This window comes from Diabrotica undecimpunctata, chromosome 4, assembly GCF_040954645.1.
Source record: "Diabrotica undecimpunctata isolate CICGRU chromosome 4, icDiaUnde3, whole genome shotgun sequence".
NCBI lineage: Eukaryota > Metazoa > Arthropoda > Insecta > Coleoptera > Chrysomelidae > Diabrotica > Diabrotica undecimpunctata.
This window is the reverse complement of record NC_092806.1, coordinates 17,555,137-17,581,031: the sequence shown is the minus strand read 5'-3', so window position 1 is coordinate 17,581,031 and position 25,895 is coordinate 17,555,137. Positions and strand designations below refer to the sequence as shown.

At 33.1% G+C, this 25,895-nt stretch overlaps 1 protein-coding gene and 1 pseudogene across 2 annotated transcripts in view; both read right to left on the bottom strand.

Moving 5' to 3' along the window:
* Positions 1 to 9,542, bottom strand: part of LOC140439250 (neuroligin-1-like) — a 397,801-nt gene extending 388,259 nt beyond the window's left edge. Inside the window, exon 1 of one of the 2 annotated variants that reach the window (XM_072529050.1) lies at positions 9,368 to 9,542. The gene's annotated coding sequence lies outside the window, so the exon portion shown is untranslated. Of the gene's footprint in view, positions 1 to 9,262 lie in introns of both variants that reach the window. The other variant, XM_072529051.1, reaches the window with a different exon arrangement.
* A 14,272-nt stretch (positions 9,543 to 23,814) lies between these two features.
* Positions 23,815 to 23,911, bottom strand: LOC140440417 (U6 spliceosomal RNA; annotated as a pseudogene).
* Between the last annotated feature and the right edge of the window lie 1,984 nt (positions 23,912 to 25,895).

Sequence of the window (25,895 nt, the reverse complement as noted above, 5' to 3'; positions counted from 1 at the left end):
ACTGAAGACCTTTTTCATGCAAGCTCAGATAGTGACCCAGATTATTTACCTTTAAAAGATGAAAATTCCATATAATAATATAAAGGAAAATGAGGAACAAATAAGTAAGACTAAGAAGAACAAGAATAGTAATACTAGAGTTAAAGTGGGTAGAAAACGAGAAAGAAAAGAAGAAGAATGGATTGATGTAAAATCTAAAACTGGTCTAGATCGTGGGTTGGAACATGCAAATCGACAGGGAAAACTCGTTAAGTCAAGAAAAATAGGCGAACATTGCCAACAAACATGCAGGCTTAAGTATACCACAAAAATGAGACAAAGGATTTTTAAAGACTTTTGGAACTTGCAAGATCACACAAGGTAATTTGACTTTATTGTACCGCATGTGATACAGATAGAGAAAAAACAAAGAAGGGGCACACCCAAAATGGGGGATACAGCATGTATACTGTAATTAAAAACGCGAAAAAATGGTAAGTCGGTCTTGTATGTTCCTGAATAATGGAATATTTTGATAAAAATGGCCAAAACTATCAAAAAAAAAGAATATAATGTAACAGAAATGCCACAAGAAGACTTCCTAGATTTCAAAAGCCTTGTTGGCAACAAAAATTGGAAAACTGACAATGGAAAAGGAATGATGAAAATCAGTCAAATAAAGGAAATCAGTACTTCATATAACACAGCAAATGTTGATTTTTTTAAGTCTGATTTAGGTTCCGATTCTAACAGGTGTGATCTAACAAAAGCAAAAAGGGAACGTCCTTCTCGTATTGACAAATTTTCGTCTAAAGTATACATAAATATTTTGCCAATAGATAAGAAGTTAACTGGGTTATTATGACTTTGCGAAACTGGAAAAATTCCTACTATGTACCATGGCTTCTATAGAACTCTACATTCTGATACATCATAAAAATATGAAATCACTGACTTTAATAATTAATACAGTTTCACAACACGATGGTATGTATTATTTATATTCCCAATTTTTTTCAAGCGAATATTGTACTAACTCATTCAAAAACCAGATAAAGAAACAAAATTGACATATTTAAAAGCACAAATGGAGCAATACTTTAAACGCAATGGATAAAAATATAAAAACAATTTAATAAATATTCCTCAACACTAGCATGCCCTATCAATAGCATATCAATAGATACCACTGATACACTTGAAATAACTAATACACCTAGTAAAGAAGTAAACACAGCTAAGCGCAGCCTTGATGAAATTTTATCCCCACCTTTACAAGAACCTAAAGAAAATTTTACAAAACCAATACAAAAACTTAAAAAATCCAAAACTATTGATAATTCTGAGACTATTGCTAACAGTATGGAACCCGTAAAAGATTTTATTACTAATAAACTTATAACACCGATAGTAAATTTTGAACAACTAACTGATTTTTTTGAAAATGCTTTAGGATCTCCAGATAAATTGAGTCTATCTAAAACTTATACAGAAGACACATTACGCTTACTTAATCTGTTAAAAGAGATCTATCCTCACATTATATCAAAAAAAAATGAAATCGCGATGTACTAAAATAATTAATTCAATTACTCGACAACTAAAACCTCAGCTCGATAGCGACTCCTCCATAAAACCTTCTACATAAGGTCACGTTCAAGTCTATTTTACAGTGGAGTTTGAACGGTTATTATACCCGTTTAGAAATGTTACAATTAATAATTGCTCAAAATTTACCTTCTATAATTTGTCTACAAGAAACTCATTTTAAAAATAACAAAATTCATAATTTGAGAAATTATACAAGCGTATCTAAAATTAGGCAAAATCAAGAACATGCCAGTGGTGGAGTTTCAATTTTTATCAAGAATTCCTATGAATATTGCAGTATTCCTCTAATAACAAATCTAGAGGCTGTAGCGGTGTGCTTAGTAGGTCCACTAAAAGTTAACATCTGCAGTCTTTACATCGCACCTAATTCTGATCCAAGTATAGCAGATATTTCTAATCTTTTATGTCAGATTCCTACACCTCGAATTATACTGGGAGATTTTAATGCACATAATTCATTATGGGGCTCAAAAAAATTGACAAAAATGGGAAGAAAAATAGAAAATATCCTAAATAATCTCAATTTAAATCTACTTAATGACGGCAGGAATACTCGATATAATGCAGCATCAGGAGAGTTTTCAGTAATTGATTTGTCAATTTGTGAACCAAACTTGCAACCTAGTTTATCGTGGGACACTTTACCTGATCTATATGGAAGTGATCACTTTCCCATCTTAGTTAACAATCTGTTGTACCATAAGCACAATACGCACATCACCAAATGGTCCTTAAATAAAGCCAACTGGACACTGTTCTCAACATTGATTTCTTCATCAGCTATGAATCTTAGAGAAATGTTAGACTCAGAACAAGATATTAACGAGAAAACATTATTTTTCAATAAAGTCATCATTGATGCAGCGAATCAATCTATTGGAAAAACAGCTTTTCATCCAAAACATTCACCTGTTCCGTGGTGGAACGATGCGTGCAAACAGGCAATAAGGGAATCTAAATCGGCTTTTAATAGATATAAACGATATAAAACTAATGAAAATCATTTGGAATTTAAAAGAATAAGAGCTAAATGTAGATTTATTATTAAAAAAAGCAAGCAAGAGTCATGGCAAAAGTTTGTTTTAGAAATCAATAGATCTACTCCAATTGGTCAAATCTGGAACATGATTAGAACTATATCTGGAAAAAACTCACAACACTCTATAAAATACTTAATAAAAGACAATCAGACATTTACGTACGAATGCAATATATCTGAAATAATGGCAAATCAATATTGTACCGCTTCTAGTGATGAAAGCTATTCAGTAAAATTCTTAAATAAGAAACGATTTGAAGAAAATAAAGGAATACCAATAATCAATGACACTTCACCAATAAACAATCCTATAAGCTTAACTGAACTTATTGAAACTCTTAACTCCGTTAGAAATACTAGTCCAAGACCAGATAATATACCTGTGCTTTTTCTACAGAACCTACCACTAGTAGGCCAAGAACTATTATTGCAACTATTCAATTTTATATGGATCAATAAGGTATTCCCACACATATGGTACTCGTCAATCATAGTTTCAATACACAAACCAGGTAAACCTAAATTTGAAGCAGAATCCTATAGTCCAATCTCTCTCACGAATGCAATGTGTAAGTTGCTAGAAAAGATCATTGCCAATCGACTCATGTGGTATATTGAACATAAACATCTTATTATACCCGAACAAAGTGGATTTAGGAAAAATAGATCAACATTAGATAACTTAATATCATTGGAATCAAAAATTCACGAAGCATTTATATGTAATCAAGAATGTTTAGCCATATTCTTTGATGTAAAAAAGGCTTTTGATACAGTATGGCGCTACGATATTTTAACCACACTCCACAATTGGAAGATTCACGGTAACATGTTTGCTTTTATTTCAAAGTTTCTACGGCAACGATATTTCCAAGTTCGAATCAATAACCATTTGTCTGAATCTAAATTACAGAAAAATGGAATTCCACAGGGCTCGAATCTAAGCGTAGCACTATTTTTAATTGCTATTAACAATGTTGTATCGGATTGCAATGGCACAATTAAAACTTTTTTGTATGCTGATGATCTGGTAATTCTAGCAAGAAATAAAAACATATTATCGGCTCATAATCGTATTTCTGCAGCTCTTAAGTCGACAGAATCGTGGTCTAACAATATTGGGCTCCAGTTTCCCAATACAAAAACAAAAGCTATACATTTTTCACGAAAATCAAATCCACAAAAGCTTCCCAATCTATTTTTAAACAATTCTCCTATAGAATATACAAAAGAAATAAAATTCCTAGGGATGCAACTGGACTCAAAATTAAGTTGGACAAGTCATATACACTCGCTAAGAGTATCGTGCCAAGCTGGACTAAACATTATGAAATTTGTATCACATAAAAATTGGGGAGCAGATTTTCCAACTCTAATAAATTTATATAGATCTTTAATTAGATCAAAACTGGACTACGGATGTGTTGTGTATAACACCGCAAACCAAGCATTGCTTAAAACTTTGGATACTCTACAGAGTTCAGCCATTAGACTTGCTATAGGAGCATATTGCACCAGTCCTGTGGACAGGCTACTCTGTGAAGCTGGAGAGCCACCCTTAAACCTAAGAAGAAAATACTTAACTCTATCGTATGTCTCGAGTATAAAATCTAACCCAAAAAATCCAGCTCTTCATCATGCTGTTGCTAACAGGTTCCAGGAGGTCTATCGAAAAAGAAATAGGGGTCCTGTACCTTTCTACGAACGAGCTAATAGATACTTATTCGATTTTAATATTGAACTACCTCCCATTTATCCTATCTGTGAAATAAACTTATGTTTTCCTTGGGTTGTTCCCTCTCCGCTTTGTAACCTTAAACTTACAGCATATGATAAAAATAACGTGATACCAAATTTTTTTAAAACTCACTTTCTCCATGTTCTCACACAGTACAAAAATTACCATTTTATATACACGGACGCATCTAAGACCATAAATGGAGTAGAAGCATGCTTTGTGACATCCCATGAACATTCCATCTATAAATTGTCTCCTAAGACAAGTATTTTTACAGCAGAACTATTTGCTATCAATAAGGCCCTAACCTATATTCTAGAAAAAAAACTTTCCAAATCTCTTATAATATCTGATTCACTTAGTTGTCTGACATCAATTTCTCAGATTTATCCCTCTCATCCAACATTACAGCAGATTAAGTTAATTTTATACCGTATATACCAAAACAATTTGACAGTAGAGTTCCTCTGGGTACCGTCACACGTTGGAATAGATGGTAACGAAAAGGCAGATAGTCTAGCTAGGTCCGCAGTAACCAATACAGCCGCATCAGTGGAAAATCTAACGGTGCATTTGGATTTAAAACCTTACTTAAAATCAAAATTGCACGATGTTTGGCAAAACCAATGGAATAGAAGCACCACTAAATTGATGGAAATAAAATCTTCCGTTCTTCCATGGAACTTCTGGCCTTCAAAGCGACAACATCAAGTCCTAATAACACGTCTCAGATTAGGACACACTTCTACAACACATGAATACTTGTTGAAGAAAGAAGAGGAACCAGCGTGTTTTGTTTGTGAATGTAAAGTGACAGTGAAGCACATTTTGATTGAGTGTCCAATATACTCAGTGGAAAGACTATATCATCACTTTCCAAAAACATTAAAAGAACTTTTAGGAGAATCTAAATACGTAGCTGACTTGATAGAATTCTTGAAAACTATAAACCTTTTCAATAAAATTTAATACAATACATCAATAATTAAAATATATATTGTATACATTATTATGTAATTGATATTTTGTATATGCCTATGTATGTCTTTATCATTTTTGTATTTTTCTTATGCTAATAACCCTAAGTGGTTGAAGCAAAATAAATAAATAAAAAAAAAAATTTAATAAATAAAAACCCCCGATTTTTTGTAGGAATTAAAACTTTATCTTGCTTTATTCGAAAACTTAAAAACATGACTTCATACAGTCTTCGCTGGATGAGTTGAGATAGAGAAGCGGCTTAGGAACAAAATAGAGGTGTTTAAATTTAAATCAGTATATATATATATATATATATATATATATATATATATATATATATATATATATATATATAGGTTTAATTATGAGACAACAACAAAGACTTTATCACTATACAGCATAATTCAATACGCTTATAATTCGCTAAACATTATATTTTAAGCAGCAATGAAAAATGTGTAAATCTTATTTAATAATTCTTCCTAAAACGTAAAAAAAAACAGAAAGTATACATATATGTTTGTTTCTGAGGCTACAACAAAGACTTTATCACTATACAGCATAATTCATTAATACACACCATTAAAAATAGAAATATTGACTTAATAGATATGAGAATAATAAATAATTTATACCATAAACTAGAAGTCATAATACTCGTTAAAAAATTAAAATCAGACTAGGTGGTAGACAGGTATGTGTTTTATTATAAAGTATAACGAAACATTTGGTATAAAAATCAATGGAGTACCCTATGTGATATCCGATATGCTGATGACACAACACTGATAGTAGAAAACATAACTGATCTTTAAAGAAGTGTGGATTTAAGATTGCGGAGTTGCTGCAACAAGTAATGAGTTCGGGATCTGTCATTAAATATAAAGGGCAACGAGGATATGCAGTTGACGATTTAAGGCAAATAAGAATAAGAATGGAAAAGACATGAAACGCATTTAAAAATGTTAAACAAAAACTATGTAGCAGAGATCTAAGCCTGAAATTATTATGTATTTTGGATTCTGTTGTATGGTGCAGAGTCATGGACTGTTAATAAACGTTACCTGAATAAATTGGAAACTTTTGAAATGTGGACATACCGAAGAATTTTAAAAATATCTTGGACAGATAGAGTGACCAATAAAGTTAATCAAAATTAGTTAGATTAAAGAAGTTATGTCCAAAATTAACAAAGACAATGAAATATTGTATATAATTAAAGTAAGAAAACTTCATTATTTGGCACATATATAACCCGTAGTGAAAAATACAACAGCCTTTAATTGATAATGCAGAACAAGATTTAACACCAACAAAATAGGACGAAGAAGAATCTTCTGGTTGAGAAATCTAATAAAATGGTTCTTATGGAACTCGATACCATTGTTCCCTGCAGCGACTTCAAAGACAAAAATAGCAAAGATGACTCTCAGCCTTATTGGCGAAGAAGACACGTGAAGAAAAAGAAAAAAAAAACGAAACATATTGCGCTTAACCATTTGTGTCAACACCTTTCTTAAAGTATGTAAGTATGTCACTTTGTCACCAAAACAGGTGTCGTGCGTTTGGATCATAAAAATTGTGATAATTTAAACCCAACTATAAAAATTTTATTTATAAATTGAAAAATATTGGAGAAAATACACAAAAACAAATATGGAGATTCATAAGAAACCAACGGAAAGAAATGGTAGAATTAAAGGAATACAATAACATACCAGCAAACGAATGGGACAGATACCTGATGGAACTGTTCAAAGGAAAGAAACATAATAATCAACACAATAACGTACTTGAATTAAGACATGAAATAGAAATCGGTTTTCAGGAAGTAGAGGTAGCCATAAATCCACTTAAAAATAGAAAGTCACTAGGACCAGACGGAATAACCAACAAGTTTCTAAAATACGGAGAAGAAAGTATAACACTTGAGATAACAAAACTTATACAAAAACTAATATTGCAATGCCAGATACCAGACGCATGGAGAAACAGCATAATGATACCAATATTCAAGAAAGCAGGTAAAGAAGACCCAAACAATTAAAGAGGTATAAATCTACTGAATACCGCACTAAATCTTACCACAAAAATCCGAACCAACAAAATCATTAAACTAACAACTAACAATTAGATGAACAACAAGGATTCAGATCCGGAAGATCCTGCTTAGACGCCGTATTTGTACTAAGACAAATCACAGAAAAGGCCATCGAGTACAATAAACCAGCATATCTATGTTTTATAGAACTGACCTTAAGGCTTTCGATCGCATTCAAGTCAAAGACATCTTACACCTACTTATAAAAGAAACATACCAATCAGTAATATACAAACCATCGGAAACATCTACTTCATTAATCGAATACAATCCAAGAAAAATGGAAAACTAACACAGTGTATATTAGTACAAAGCGGAGTCAGATTCGTTAAGTCCACTTCTTTTTAATATAATAATAGATGAAACAATACAAGCAGTACATAAAGGTCATGGTTACAGAATGGGGAACAAAGAAATCTAAGTGTTATGTTATGCAGACGACGCCGCATTAATCGCTGAGACATAAGACGAGCTGCAAAGATTAACACACATCTTCAATACAACAGCCAAGAATTTCAATATGATAATATTAGCAGAAAAAACCAAATGTACGACAACATCTAAATACCCACTACGATATAAAATCAAAATTGATGGGAAAATAATAAAGCAGGAAGCAGGGTTTAGATATCTGGGAATAGATATAATTAGTTACGGAGATGTTGAAGAAGAAGTACGACAATAAAGCTTAAAAGCAAGTAAAGCGACCAGATCTCTTAATGACACAATCTGAAAGAACAAACACCTAAGACAAGACACAAAAACAAGAATCTATAAAGCAGCAATTAGACCTATATTAACATACACGGCGGAGACAAAACCTGAAACGTCTAAAACAAGGCGACTACTAGAAACAACAGAGATGAAAATACTAGACAGAAGACAGGAGTGAAACGAACACATAAGTAGAATGACAGAGGATAGGTTAGTACAAATAGCACGAGATAAATCACCAAATGAACCAAGAAGTATTTGCAGACCAAGAAAAAGATGGTGCGATAATTTAAACAATTTATTAGGTAAATATTAAAGAGAAAACAGGATTTAGAGCCAACATAAAAGAAGGAAGAAGAAGAAAAAAGAATAATTTATTTACATGAAAAATATAACAACAATGTGTTGACACCTTTCTTAAATTATGTAAGTATGTCACTTTGTCACCAAAAAGAGGTGTCGTGAGTTTAGTTAATAAAAATTGTGATAATTTAAACTTATTTTATTTGTAAATTAAAAAATATTGGCCAATAACAATAATAGATCACATAAGTGCTCATCCTATAAACACATAAGCAATTAGATGGTTCGGCAATATACACAGAATGCGCATATTGTATCAATATCTCTAATTACAGTAAGAACAAAAAAAAGTTGCGAAAACATCAACAAATCAAACCTCATTTAATTACAAAAAACCATTAACGGCAGAGATTTATGAAAAACCTAAACAGGATTCAATCAAAACCTATAATTTCTAACATTAATAAGATAATAAGATCTACCGAATCAAATTTTATATTTAAAAACTTGAACCATAAATTTCATATCTACCATATAAATTTAATTGTCAATCAAAATATAAATGTTGAAGTCATCTAATAACTTTATTTTAACCAGCAATGAAAAATGTGTAAATCTTATTTAATAATTCTTCCGAAAATGTAAAAAAAACAGGAAGTTTATCTTTTACAACTTTTGTTTTTGAATAAGATATTGTTTTTTGTTTTAGTATTTTGTTAACCATTTAATTATTTCAATTTATTTTTCAAAAAAAATGTCGCCTTAAATTTTTTGTAAATTTACAAAATTCTCTAACCAGAAAGTCGAAAGTCCCCGATGTAAAGTGCTAATTTGCAAAGGTCTCGTGCAGTGTCATAAAACTTAATGATCTTCGTCGAATTGAAGCCAAAAATCCACTTACCCGATTTTTCGAGTGAGCCCGTTAACCACAAAATTCGTTCTTAAGCGAGAGCGTCAGATCCTGCGTCATGTTATACCGTCCAAAAGTATGTTAACACCTGACAGGTAAACGTACGTATACGATCGGAGTAGAGGACGCGTCAGGCAAGTTTCTCACGTCTGACTGCCGCATCGCGTCTCCCGGGCTGGTCCAGGATGCCAGGATGCTGTGGACGTGAACCAACGTCCTGTCTCATCCTTAGACTTGCGCACAGCTTCAATCGATAATATTTAGAGCTTTAGATCCAGTGAATATATTCATTTTTTTTCAAGATTCCTTCAAGAGTTGGTATTCACTTTTTGTATGGGGATCCGCTCTTGATCATAGCACTACACATGTAGGGTGGTGTGGGGCAAATTATTCCGCTGCGCTTCCGGCTTGGGACTAATCGCTCCATACAGAGAATTTATGCGGCATATATTCATATACAGAGTGTTTAGGAAGCTTATATACTTTAATAAAACCTGTACAAAAAAAATTTTTTGTTACAAAAATTGTATAAAAGTAAGCTTTTGAAATTTTTCAAACAAACCATTTTAACAAATAAATATTAAAATCCGTAGACTAATTTTTGAAACTAAATTCAGAGAAAGACAGAAAAGATTTATTTTCACGTTCAGAGCGACTGTGAAAGCCGTTCTGATGAGGCCTATTAGGCCGAAATACGTATAAGCGGATAAATAGACGCGTTGTACGTGAAATCAAATCTTAACTATTTTTTCCTTTTTCTTTTTAAATAAATATTAAATTAATAATTAAAATATTATTTCCTTGAACTGATATTTTGTATAGTATTGCTCCCACACGTGTTGTGAAAATATAAAGAAAATCCCTAAGGGTGATATTTTTTTTTATTTAATGAAACTCCAACAGGAATCTTATGATTATTGCTATCTGATCATTCACTATGATCAATAAGCAAGTTAGTTCTATATACAAATATTACGAAAAACTTATCTAAGGTTACATTCAGCAATATTCCTTAGGCTCTAATACATTATAGTACTACTAGCTAACGTGTACACTTTAGCCGCACTTTGCTCTGCTTTTTCACTTTCACTCACTTACAGCACTAACTCAAACGGCTTCATTGTCCTAAGTCTTCTTATCTGGTTGGCGTTGTCTAGGAGTTTGATGGCCTCGAAATTCACGTGGTTGGAGAGCCTTTGTTCATGACTCTCGGCAAACTTACTTGTCGTACTTACTTACGTCTCGATGAAGATCACAGTTTCTAAAGTACCATGGAGCGTTAACGATGTTCCTTAATAATTTATTCTGATATCGTTGTATAATTTGGATGTTACTTTCTTTTGTATAGCCCCATAGCTGTATCCCATATGTCCATATCGATTTAAAGACTTGATAATACAATAACAATTTGTTATAAGTAAGCAGAGTGGATTTTTTTCCATCAACCAGTACATCTTTCTAAACTTAATTTCTAATTTCTCCTTTTTTTTTTCTTAATATGTGCTTTTCGACGTAGCTTGGAATCTAATGCCATACCCAAATATTTTGCAGTATTTGCATAAGGTATTTGGTTTCTATTTATACTAACTGGGATATGTTGTTCTCATTTGTTAGTACAATTGACATGAACAGATTTTGTTTCATTCAATTTGATGCGCGATTGCCTGGTCCAGATGTTAAGTTGTTCAACAGAGTTCTGTAGCTTGGTTGCTGCATCCTCGTGGTTTTGTCCAACTGCTAGAATGCATGTCTCGTTTGCAAATGTCGCTATTGTGTTAGGTTCTAATGATGGAATATCACTCGAAAACCACTGGCCTTCTCTTAATTCTTAATATGTTTCCTCATATTTAACTCGAAAATATCTGTCGGACATATATAATTCTAGTAGTAGTTCAGAACATTGTTTTGTTAATTAGCATCTTATTTTATGATATAATCCGTCATGCCATTCTTTGTCAAAAGCCTGCGCTACATCGAGGAAAATTTCGGAATAGACTTTTTCTTCTTCTAAAGCTTTTTCCACTATATCTTTTATTTTATGCACCTAATCTATCGTTGAGTGGCTTGCTCTAAACCCAAACTAATGATTAGGAATTAGATTTTTTTCCTCTATAATCGGTTTTAGTCTCCTCAAGAGTAATTTTTCGTATAATTTTTAGACATGAGATAACAGTGGAATAGGCCTATATAAAGAAGCTTCTTGTAGAGGTTTCCTGGTTTTAGTGTCAATATAATTTCTGTCACCTTTCATATCTTTGGTACGTACCTGAGCCTAAAGGAAGCATTTATGAGATGTGTTAATTTTATTATAGCTTTCCTTGGAAGTTGCTTTAACAATTCCCCAGTAATTAGATCAAATTCAGGAGCTTTCTTTGGATTTATATTTTCTTTTATTTCCAAATATACTTCTTTTGTAGTTACAGGGCTAATCTCCATTTCATCTTGATCAGGGCTCCCAGTGAATTATTTCTTGTTCTTCATTTGGTTGAAAAGTATTTTCTAGGTGGTCAGCAAACCTGTTGGTCTTTTGTATATTGCTTCTTGCCCAGCTACCATTAGTATGTCTAATTGGTGGATTCTGTAAGATTGGCCTTTTTAATCATTTGGTAAATTAAATGAGTAATCAATAGCACTATCATTTGATAGGTAGATGCTAACTGATTCGTTTTTAATTTTTTAAATTTCTCTTTTTAATTTTTGTGTGGCAATATTTAATCTAGTTTTATCAAATGGGGCTCTAGACTGATGCATCTCAGTTTTATTTTTTCGTTTATCATTTCTCTGATTTCTTTCGCGTAGTTATTTCCCTTTATTCTTTCGACACTGTTCGTGCTGTTGTTCCAAGCAGCTTGTTGTACATTTTTATTAAGTAATTCTACTTCTGCCTCTAGTTGATCAATGGTTCTTAATGGAACTGAGAGGTTAATCTTCTTTTCAAGGTCTATCTGGAAACTTTTCCAGTCAGTATTTTTGTTAACAAGTCTAAGGGGGCTTTCTTTTTTAATAACAGTGTCACTGAATGTGAGAATAATTGAAGAATGGTCCGAGTTCATATCCAATGCCTCTTCTATCTCTGTGTAATTTGTTAAAATATTTCTGACTACAAAGAAGCCGATAAGGTCTGTAATTTTGTTTGTGTCAGTAGACCAGCATGTTGGCTTTTCTGTTAAGATTGCTTCGCATTTCGTATATTTCATTGCTTCTAAAAATTCTTTCTCTTTGGTGGTAGTCAGTCGTGACCCCCAATGCGTATGTTTTGCATTCAAGTCTCCTCCAAGGATAAATAGATTAAATATATTATTTTTTAAACGATGGTATACAGCCAACTACGGGGTTTTTCCCATTAATTTTTTAATTTGATAAATATATGTCCTTGACTGGACAGGAAATCTACATATTGATTTTTCTTGATGGCATGTCTCAGCGGACTGTAAACCGCTGTGAGGATTACCTCATAGTTTTTACATTTAATTTTTACTGATATAGCCTGAAATTCTTTAGTTCTGTATCCCATTTTCTGATCATCATAAGTGACTCGACAATCCGTTGTGGATCTTGGCCTGCTCACAAAGAAGTCGGCACTCCCGTCGATTCCTGGCAACTTCCCACCATCTTCTGACCCTTAGAATCTGTAGGTCTTCTTCCACATCATCAATCCATCTCATTCGTGGTCGACCTCTGCTTCTTGTGCCCTCTGGTTTTGAAAATGTTAATCTCATCCCATTTCCTCATAGTGCATAATATTTTCTTTGATTATGACTGCATTACCTCCTTTGGCTGCGTTATCAGGGTGAGTAGTATAATAAGTTTTATAACGCCTAAATCTAATATATGACTCATTCGTAAAATGGTTTTCAGAAATGAGGCATATGTCTATTTTTTCTATATCTTGTATCGCTTGTAGCTCTTGCTGATGATGTTGGAGAATGGAATGCTGTATTCCATTCTGGTTATACGCTCGTCCAGATTAGTTAATCTCTCTAATATTTCCCGTAGTGTTTGTTTCATTTTCAGATTTCATTAAATACTATAGTTTTCTTCGTTACTTTTACCAGCTGCTACATTGCTACAAGTTCTTGTTTTGTTTTCTTCTTGTTTTGGATTTTTTACAGGTTTTGGATGTATTCTTTGTGGTTGTCTGGGTACGGTCTGTTTCTTGTTATATTTATTTTTTATTTTTTGTATTTTCTTTGCCACGATACATTCTCTATAGTTAACCAGATGCCCTTCTCCACAGTGGACACATTTAGGTTTTGCGTCCTTGGGTTTCTCACATTTGGCTGTTAGGTGTTTTTCTGTGCAGCGGACATATCTTGGACATCTTGGTTCTTTCGCACAGTAACCTTATGTGTGTTCATATGCCTGACATCTCTTACATTGAGGTACCAATTTTGATTTTCTTAGCGGAAGTATTTGTACTTTTACGCTCATGATATCTGAGATCTCATAGATTCTATTGATATTTTCGTCATTTCTGAATACCAACATAAACATATTTAGTGGTTGCTTTGTTTTGTATTTTAATTTCGGTATGACTTCTATTATCTTGAATCCTTTGTTAATTAAATAGTACATGATCGAGTCTTTACTGACTGAATGATGTAACTTATTGACCATAACTTTAATGGGTCGGCTTTGCTTATTTTCATACGTATGCCATGGATAATTTACTTCTCTCAACTTTTTCGTTAATTTTCTGAAGTCTTCTTCACTATCGACATTTATTTTAGCGCCTTTGTCTCCAAGTACTTTTATCTGGAATTTAGCAGTATGTAATCTGACTAATTCATGTAATTGGCCAAATTCGGCAATACTCTCCACAATTATTGGAGGTGGAATTTGTGTTTTTCTAGTTTTTTCTTCTCTTTGTTGGACATATGACTCTTTTTGTGGTAAGGTCAATGATGTATGCATTTTACGTTTTTTAAAGTTTTTGACACGTATCTACTCTGTCTTCTTAGCTAATTCCTCCTCGTCAGTCTGAAATTCCTCACTCTTAGGTTCTTTCTCGTTGGACAATTTTTTCTCTAGATCTGCAAATTTTAATTGTAAGCTTTCGTTTAATTTTTGTAAGTTATCTAACTGGAGTTGGAGCTGATTTACTTTATTCGTAGCGTAAATCTTCTCCATTTCCGTCTGTTTCCAAGCCGTGTACAGCATCTGTTCATTCTAGGACCTTGCATAATTTTCCTGAAAGAGGGTACTATTTTGTTGTATTAACAGTACCTCGTTAGGTGTTTGCGGACCCCATTTTGTTGGATCATTTTAGCGAAAACCAATAATCATAGCAATCACTAGGTGCCCTTCAATATTTCTAACCAAGCGCCCGGACTATAAATAATTTATAAGTAATTTAAATTTATCTTACCAGTTTTTGTCACTTATCTATTTTCGACTTAATTATCGACGTTCCAACTACTGATTCGAATTATATTTAGTATTTAGCATATCCTACCGAATTGGCGCAATCAGAGTTTGCGCTGATGTTTTTGTCCGCTTTATCCTATATAAATAAACGACAGCATCAATGCCAGCACGGATTGTTTATTTGAAATAATAGATTAATCGTGACAATAAATATGGAAATTGCACAATAATCTACAATTTTTAAGCGTTTAAATGATACGTAGCTTTTATTTTTAATTTATCGGAGTTGAAATACATCTCTATTTAAATTTGTGGGATGATGTCGGTGTACAACTGTAACTTGGCTTAAATTTATATCTCGTCGCAGTACGGTACGCAAAAAATGACCCACTTCCGGTAAATTGCTATAGCAAACATAATTTACGTTTTACACGACTAATTTTAATCGGTTTTAACAATAATAAAGTAACCACTATTTTCTAATTTTCTGCAAAATTTATGTAATATTTCAAGGCAGACTTGGTGTAATTTTACGTTGTACCCACAGTTTCCACATTTTAATAAGCACAGTGTTAGTGTTTCGATTAGACTTGTGGTACATTATATCGGGTGTGCCGAAAGAAACGGGACGGTTTGAAGACCAACAAAAAACATGAAAAAAAAGTGTTTAATTTCTTTCAAAAATCTATCGAATATCATAACACGACTCCCTAGCCTCACCGTCTGTGTATTAGGCATTGTCAATTTTAAATTCCTCAATGAACATCGTATTTTTTATTACATATTTGAATTTCCCATTAAAAATAAGTAACTTTTATTCAAAACATTTTTGTCAAATTATTGATAGATGGCACTATAACCGGAAAAAACAATTTATCATAATATCTTCTTCTTCTTCCTCTTCGTGCGACTAGGATTACTCCTGTTTGTCTGCCTCTTATTCTGTTTCAGTCGTTGTTGACTGTACATTATCTTTCCACCTTTTTGGCGGCGTTTCAACGGGTCTTCTGCTATACGGCTTGTTTGTTTTTACAGATGTTCGCTAATCTATCTGGTCCCATCCGGTTTACATGTTCGTTCCAGTTTTTTTTTCTTGTTTTTATCCTCCTGTTAGTATTTTGAATTTTGCATTGTTCGTGTATACTTCTGTTGGTTGGTCTGTCTCTTAATGATATCCCCGCTATTAAGCTTAATACTTTTATTTCGATATTGTTGATTTGTTGTTTCGTCTTTCTTGTATCTGTTCTTGTCTCCGCTGCATATGGTAGGATTGGTCTTACTGTTATCTTGTATACTTTCATTTTGCTTTCCGTGGTCAGATATTTGTTTCTCTATATGGTTTCTTGGAGGCAACCACTTACTCTTGCTGCTTTTGATGCTTGCCTTGTGGTATCTGTCCTTATATTCCTGTCACTAGTGATCTCTACTCCTAGGTAATTGAATTTCATTACTTGTTCTATAATTATGCCGTCTATTTCTAGTTTGCATCGACGCGGCTCTTTACTGATCACTATACAAATAGTTTTTTTCTACTGATATTCTTATATTAAGTTTGTTTGCTGTGATATCGAAGGTATGGAGCTGCCTTTGTAGGTCATCTTCGTTATAAGCAATTAGTACTGCATCATCGGCATAGTATCGTGATTTTATGCGCTCCCATGTGGTATCCGTGTCGTTTTCTTACTTCGTGAATTATTTGATTCATCACCATATTGAATAACAATGGGCTAAGCGAGTCTCCTTGGCGGATTCCTCCTTTTAGTTCTATGCATTTTGTTTTTCTTGTTGGCAATATAACTCTGATCTTGTTGTTCTTGTTAATTTCATTAATTGTCCTTATTATCTGATGGTCTATTTGTTCAGTCTGTAATAAATTTAAGATGGCATTTCGCTTCATCCTGTTAATAGCACTTTTTAAATCTACAAAGCACATGTATGTTGGTTTGCCATATTCAATAGACTTCTCTATTATTTGTCTGATAATAAAATTTGCGTCTATTGTGCTGTGGTTCTTCCGGAAGCCTTGTTGTTCATCTGCCATGTTTGCTTTTTCCTCGATTTTATCTTTTATGACTGCCGTTGACAATTTAATGTGCTATTTATCAGACTAATGAGTCTATAATTTTTAGGATTTCTCGAGTCTCCCTTTTTAAAAAAATTTTTGAATAAAATCCTTTATAAAAAGGTATATAAAAAACCCAGTTGGGCTATGTTGAATTGACAAAACGTTTTCGAGATAAATATTCCATCATCAGTGTCTAGTTAATACATGGATGTAGCCACTAAATATGTGGGTAAAAACCCTTTAAAAATTATTAAATAAAATTTAGTTTACATTATGTCTAATTTACAGTTAAGATGTTAAAGTTACCGTTGGATTGGTAACATGGCGAAATATGACTCTACATTAGTTGCGAGTCCTGAGACGGTATGTCTACGAGGACTTTGTCAAAGCAACTGTTGCTTTGTTGCATTTTAATATATGGTATACAGCCAAATACAGGAACTTTGTTTCCTTGTGGATCTCCCTTTTTAAGTTTCGCTAGCAGGAGACTTTCCTTTCATTCCGCTGGTACTACTCCGGTATTTATTATATCGACGAATAATTTTAGGAGCCATTTGCGTAGTGTTGTTCATCATAATATCCTAGAAATATTATTAAAACAGCCTAATATCTTAAGCAATCCACTTCTAAATCTTCTTCTACTTCTTGGAGATCTTTCGATCTGTTTAATTCTGAAGCTGTCTGGTTAAGTTCCTGGGAGGTAGATTGCCAACTATCCCTCCATCTTTTAGGTGGTCGTCCGGGAGGTCTTGAACCGGGCCGGTTATTTTCTAGGGCAATTTTTGGGAGTCTATTCTCATCCATTCGTCTTACATGATTGTACCATATCCTCTTACGCTGCCTTCCCCATCTTACAATATCTTGAATTTTGTACTGCTCTCTGACGTTTGTATATCTCACCCTGTCTCTTCTTGTTTTGCCCACTACTGTTGTTAGGGTTTTCATTTCGGCAACCCTTAGCATCTGTTTCGTTTTGTTAGTATCTTCGCGCACTACTATGCCATATGTCATGATCGGTCGTATGCAAGTCTTGTAGATTATAATTTTACTATCTGTGCGCATATACAGATTTGACCAGACTATATCCCGCAGACATCCCGACAATGCGGATGCTTTGTAGATCTGACTCCTAAGGTCCTTTACTGGATCGTGTGTGCTTAATATATCTATGCCCAGATATCTGATTTGCATCACCTGTTCTATGGGTTTGTTTTCAACCACTAACTTACATCTGAGCGGATCCTATGCTATTGTCATACATTTAGTTTTGTTGGTAGAAATGGTCACTTTTAGTTGGCGGCTTATTTGAAAGAACTGAAAGAGCTATCTCTAAAGGTCATCTTCTGATTTGGCAATAATTGCTGCATCATCTGCGTAACAAACCATACCAATTCTTTTGTTGCCCATTCTGTGTCAGAGATTGAGGGATATTACTTTGTTTATAATTTTGCTCATGAGTAGGTTAAACAAGAAGGGGCTTAAACTGTCTCCTTGTCTAATTTTTTCCAGTGTTGAAATATTTTCAGTGAATTGGTCTCCTGCTCTAACTTTGGTTACATTGTTGTTATTTAGGTTATGGACTATCTTTGTTATGTTGGTCGGTGTTTTATTTTCTATTATTATATTAAGAATGTCTTTCAGGCGAACCCTGTCAAACGCTTTCGTCAGATCAATGAAGCAAATATACGCTGGCATGCCGAACCCTATAGCTGAGTTCATTTATTTGAGCATTCAACCTTATATCAAAATAAAATATGTAATTTACGATACCATTTGTATTCGGTGATTTTTATAATATTACCCGAATTATAAAATTTTGAAGAATTAATTGATAAATAAAGACATTACTGAACTTTATGTTGAAGATGTTTGAGATAACCTTATATAATATTTTAGTGTTTTGGAAAAACCTGAGAAGAATCATTAAACATGTATTATTTTTTTATTTGTTATTAAATTTTTCTTAACATAATTTGGCAGGCAAAAAATAATTAAGTGCTCTGTTTGGTCCGTACTTTTGTATAGTGCAGAAATGTGGACGCTAAAAGTATCGATCATGAACATAATTAAAGCATTGGAAATGTGGATTTATAGACGAATGCTGAAGATACCTAAGAAGCGTCAACAAAAATATCTTATCTGGGACATATGGTAAGGGGAAGTCGATATAAAATATTACAACTGATCCTTAAAGGCAAAATAGAGGGCCGTAGAGGTGTAGGAAGAAAACAAGTTTCTTGGTTAAAAAACATTCGTGAATGGACACAGATATCAAATGCAGGACAATTATTCCATATTGCAGAAGATCGAGAAGCCTTCACAATGGTGACCGCCAACGTCGGATAATTCTGATATGGCACGCGAAGAAGAAGAATTATATAATTTAATTTATTCCTGCCACCACAAATTGTACAATCAAAAGGGATATTAAAACATTATTGTGATTTCTTTGACAATTAATTAAATATTGGTGTGTTCCGAAATAAATTTTACATTTATCTACAGATAAGTAACCGCAACATAATTTGACGTGAAAAGACGGGTACATTTTATTTTATAAATAAAAGTCTATCCTTCCGATAACTATTTGTCAGATAGGGCATTATCTGGAGGTAAAAAAACTGCCCTTTTACACAAGAAGTTTATTATTTTTTATAATTCTTTTGAAAATTTTGTTGATCCTAAAAAATTGGCTGCGAATTTGGTGATCGGTAACAAATATAATATAAAACTTTCCCAACAAATAAACTGCCAAACTAGATTTTATAAGACGACTTTACGCAAAAAGTTCTGCGACTCACCAAAAGTGACTTATTTTGTTATAAAAGTTTGAACAGATTAAAATATTATTCTGTTGTCGTCATAGCCTTAAATAGGATAAATACAGAAAAAAAAAATCGGTTGCCTGTAAAGTCGGTTTTACGGGCGAAGATTTTACGTGACAACGTCTTTTTCTCGGTAGAATATTTATTGATATGAATATTATTAAATTGCACAATAGGAACAAGGAATTGAATGAAAATAAGAATTGCACAAATTTTAACTATAGAAATATATTTTGTTTACTAAAACATTGTACATGTAAACTTAAACTTAACTAATTTCTATTTGAGTGATTTTGTTGAGGATAGGACGATGATAGGAGAAATATGAAATGAAAGGAAGTGTTTCTGCTGTAATGTGTCTTGAACGCCAAGAACGCTCGAGAAAGACAGACACAAGCACGGAAGCACGCACCGATTCAACGCACCTAATTCTCTACCGCGGACTCTCTCTCTGTCGCGGACCGACATATTTGAGTGGGAGAGAGACGCAAGGCATTCGCCGGTCCGGCGGGCCTCTATCTCGTTCGGTGACTCACTGTAACAGACGTGAGCGGGCGTTACACTTTTTCATGAATGACTCCGAGCCACAACCTAATTTAAGACGTTGTCACGTCAAAATTAGGTAGAGTAATTGTAGATGTAATTAATTGGATCCCTCGTCACATGGTGATGGGCAAAATCAGTAGTGTCAAAATAAATGTGCTTTTATTAAAGGATGACATAAAATACGTCTTTAATAACAGTTTATTTAATTTGTTAATCACAACTTCCTTTGCTACTCATAGTATCGCGCCATCTATTAATTATATTGCAATTTAAAATGACAGAAAAACTCTTTTCCATAAAATTTTTTAAAAATTATCTTTTACACAAACCTTCTACTGATAATAACAAACACAACAAAAAAATAATTATCTAATTTGGCGCAGTCGTTTTAAAGTGATGCCCGTACAAACATTTTGGCGATTCATTTTTATTTATATACCTAGTTAAAAAAAAATAATTCAATAAATTTGATGATCACAAAAGCCGAATGAAGCCGAATTCAAAGTTTTCGGCGAAGTAAAGGAGACTGACCACAGCTACACCTGACCATATAGTGAAGCAGGAAACTAACCACACTAAATTTAGTTTTCAACTAGTCAAAGCAAGTTTATTATGTTGGCAAACAAAGCCAAACGTGTAAAACACGATATTGTCAATACCATAATTCCAAAGATTAAATATATATATATATATATATATATATATATATATATATATATATATATATATATATATATAGTTTGATTTACATATTTATACTCCACAAAGCATATATTTTTTTTCTTTATACGAGCTTATTTTTAGTTACCTTAAATGCCCAAATTTTGGTTTCTGTCACTTTCCTGCCACAGGAGCAATAAAAAACACATTTTCATCAGTTTTCAATTTTTCTACACCCTCTGTTCTTTGAAAGATTAGATAGCGACGTAAGATCGGAACCGTATAATTATGGTTATACAGCTGGTCAATGACGGGAAAACAAAGTTTTGGGGAGAGTCTTATATAACCGTCGTGTTTTCAAACTTTCAATCGTTACTTTTTGAATTCACAAATTGCATTAAAAAGTTTTCTGTTTACTTAATTCTTTTCGACGGCGTTCTTTAGTACTCTCGGCGTATTCTTACTTTCTAATATATTAACATACTTTAATTTTTTTTTCTGTTTCAAGAATAATTGGCAGATTTCAATGGATAAAATTTGAAAATTTTATAAAAAAAAATAATAAGTTATTTAAATTTTTCAAAATTAATGTTACTACAATCAATATTGTTTAATTTTTTTGCACTATTTATCCACTTTATTACACTGGCACTATATACCAAATAATTATTTAGAGAATAAGAACTTACTATTTGGAAAAACTCAGTCAAGATTGCCTGAATATGAAAATTGAAAATTTTGTTCGTGAAAAACTTTAAATCTTGTTCACAAAAAAGACCAATTAAGAAGAATTTCACTAAAGGGCGGCATAGCGCTGCAATATTGACAATATTCTAGCAATGCATTCTTCCAAGCAAAGCAATAGAGTCCATTTCGAGAAAGTAAAGAAGAGTATGATTTCAGCAACCCATCTAGTGGAAAGTTCTTAAACACAATAAAGCATCGCATTACAATGTCCCTTGTCAATAACGTTAATTGGGTATCACATTATTTTTGTTATATTCTGTAAGTTTAAGGTTACAAAGTGGAGAGGGAACAACCCAAGGAAAACATAAGTTTATTTAACAGGTAGGAAAAATGTGAGGTAGTTCAATATTAAAATCTAATAAGTATCTATTAGCTCGTTCATAGAAAGGTACAGGATTTCTATTTCTTTTTTAATAGACTTTCTGGAACTTCTTAGTAACAGCATGATGGAGAGCTGGATTTTTTGTAGACTGTCCACAGAACTGGTGCAATATGCTCCAAGAGCAAGTCTAACGGCTGAACTCTAAAGAATATCCATAGTTTTGAGCAATGCTTAGTTTGCGGAGTTATACACAACACATCCGTATTCCAGTTTTGATCTGATTAAAGCTCTATATAAATTTATTAGAGTTGGAAAATCTGCTCCCCAATTTTTATGTGATACAGATTTCATAATGTTTAGTCCAGCTTGGCACGATAGTCTAAGCGAGTATATATGACCTGTCCAATTTAATTTTAAGTCCAGTTGCATCCCTAGGAATTTTATTTCTTTTGTATATTCTATAGGAGAATTGTATAAAAATAGATTTGGGAGCTTTTATGGATTTGATCTTTGTAAAAAATGTATAGCTTTTGTTTTTGTGGTGGAAAACTGAAGCCCAATATTGTTAAACCACGATTCTATCGACTTAAGAGCTGCAGCAATACGATTATGAGCAGATAATATGTTTTTATTTCTTGCTAGAATTACCAAATCATCAGCGTACAAAAAAGTTTTAATTGTGCCATTGCAGTACGACACAACATTGTTAAAAGTAATTAAAAATGGCGCTACACTTATAATCGAGCCCTGTGGAATACTATTTTTCTGTAATTTAGATTCAGACAAATGGTTATTGATTCGAACTTGGAAATATCGTTGCCGTAGAAAGTTTAAAATAAAAACAAACATGTTACCGTGAATCTTAAAATTTAGAGTGTACTTAAAATATCATACCATACTGTATCAAAAGCCTTTTCACATCAAAGACTACGGCTAAATATTCTTGTTTGCATATAAATGCTTCGTGAATTTCTGATTCCAATGATATTAAGTTATCTACTGTTGATCTTTTTTTCCTAAATCCACTTTGTTCGGGTATAATAACATGTTTATATTTAATATACCACTTGAGTCGATTGGCAATGACCTTTTCTAGCCACTTACACTTTGCATTCGTGAGAGAGATTGGTCCCTATAAGAATCTGCTTCAAATTTAGGTTTACGTGGTTTGTATATAGGAACTATGATTGACGAGTGCCATATTTGTGGGAATAGCTTATTGATCCTTATAAAATTAAAAAGTTGCAATAATAGTTCTTGGCCTACTAGTGGTAGGTTATGTAGAAAAAGCACAGATATATTATCTGGTCCTGGACTAGTATATCTAATGGAGATAAGAGTTTCAATAAGTTCAGTAAGGCTTAGAGGATTGCTTATTGGTGAAGTGTCATTGATTAATGGTATTCCTTTATTTTCTTTGAATCGTTTCTTATTTAAGAATTTTATTGAATAGCTTTCATCACTAGAAGCGGTACAATATTGATTTGCCATTATTTCAGATATATTGCATTCGGACGTAAATGTTTGATTGTTTTTTTATTAAGTACTTTATAGAGTGATCTGAATTTTTTCCAGATATATTTCTAATTATGTTCCAGATTTGACCAATTAAAGAAGATCTATTGATTTCTGAAACAAACTTTTGCCATGACTCTTGCTTGCTTTTTTTGATAATACATCTACATTTAGCTCTTATTCTTTTAAATTCCAAATGATTTTCGGTAGTTTGATATCGTTTATATCTTCAAAAGTCGATTTAGATTTTCTTATTGCCTATTTGAACTTCAACTCGGTAAAGGTGAATGTTTTGGATGAAAAGCTGTTTTTCCAATGAATTTATTCGCTGCATCAATGATGACTTTATTTAAAAAGGATGTTTTCTCGTTAATATCTTGTTCTGAATCTAAAAAATGTGAAACGCTTTACGATTTTGCGTGTCATCCTTGCGCATGCTAATCATCTTTGTATCGTTCCAATTTTAGTATATCTACCACCGAAGAGAGTACGAAAGCAATTGTTTAAAATTTCAAAAGCCACAGAGGATTGTAGCGTTAGAAAAAGAAAAAGAAGAAGATGTCAGCTAAGAAATCTTAAAAAAAATTAGGAAAAGATGAATTTAACTTAACTGTAGAGGTCAATCCTATGACAATGGGGCAAGTATGGCAAGGAAGTATAAAGGAGATGTCGAGATAACGCCAGGAGAACGAGCTAGCGTATTTTGTCTCATGTGCTGCTTACAGAAGAAGACAGAAATTCTGGGAAAATATGTGCCACTGACATTAATACCTGAAAAAAAGACAAAATAGTCTGCAAGATAAGATGTGGTCGAGGATGAGTATGAACATTACGGTAAAGTTGGGTAGGTCTAGAGGATCTTAAAAACCATGATCCTTCAGCACCTTAAACGATGAGTTAGGCCGGCTTCCTGTAAAAAAATATTGGGAACATTTAATCCATGACTTTCGCGTGTTTTGGCATGCTCTATTGAAAAAAATTAGTCATAAGAATAAGTTTTTGGAAAGAAAAGATCTGCAAGTAGATTTAGCTGTACGAAACCTTCCAGTTCTTTTAACGTTCTTAAAGTCTTCTTGTGGGTGTACCGACGCATTCTTCGTATATCCTGGACCGAACATGTCACCAACACAGAGGTAATCCAAAGAATCGGAAAGGAGAAAGAAATCGTGAATACAATTAAACAAAGAAAGCTTGAATATCTAGGCCACATATTGAGACACGATAAGTACCGTCTACTGCAATTGATTGTCCAGGGAAAAATAGACAGTAAGCGAGGGCCAGGCAGGAGAAGACACTCGTGGCTCCAAAATCTGAGGAAGTGGTTCGGGCTCACATCGGTCGAACTATTCAGAAGCGCCGCAAATAAGATCAGAATTGCCATGTTAATAGCCAACGTTCGCAACGGACAGGGCACTTGAAGAAGAAGAAAGTCTTGCAACAAGTTTGCTCCAAGGCCACCACTAAAGATAAATTACTATTAAGTATAAATGATTTACCATCTTGGTTCTCAAAAAAGATAAAGAAAAAAGAAATAAATGCCTGCTGAGTTGTGTGGCGATAAAGCTCTGACAAGTGCTGAGATTGTGTACCAAGTGCCACGTTAGAGGTTATTTACCAGATAATTTTGAAACTTAATGACAAGTTTAAGGATTTGGACAGTATAAAAAGCAGATTTGGATTTTGCAATGCAAATGCAGGCAATACGCTTTAACAGCTAATGAATATATATATATATATATATATATATATATATATATATATATATATATATATATATATATGTATATATAAATATATAATCAATAACCCTTCTACCCTAAGGTGTTGGGTGTAAAGTCTCTTTTTAGGTTTCATATACAAACTTCCTCCAATTCTTCTTGTTGCTTGCCAATTTCTTCGCTTGCTCCTTGGTGACTCCTCTCCTGTCTAGGATGGCGGCAATTTCATCGTCCCAGGTCTTCATGGGTCTGCCCCTCGGTCTTTTCAAGGTTCTTCTCGCTTCCCACACTTATTTCACTTGGCTTTTTTTATCCATCCTTACCATGTGGCCGTACCATCTCAGTTGGGCTTCTTCGATTTTCTTCTCTATTGATTGGACTTTAAGGCGTTCTCTTATTTCATCGTTCCGTATCCTGTCCATTCTGGTCACCCCTAGTACTCTTCGTAGATACTTCATTGAAATACTTTGCAGTTTATTTTTTAGTCTGGTGGTGAGCGTCTAGCTTTCACATCCAAATGTTAAGATAGGTACAAAAACTGTGTTGTAGATAGCTATCTTTGCTTTTTGGGATACTTCTTTTTTCGATAGGAATGTGCTCTTAAAAAGATTTAATTGTGTCAATACGCTTTAACAACTAATGAAAATATACAGGAATATATATCAAGAGGAATGTTAAATTTTATTTAAAAAATAAACTAGGGGAGAGCTACAATAACATTACTACTGCACTGATAATGTTTCGTACGCTGCCA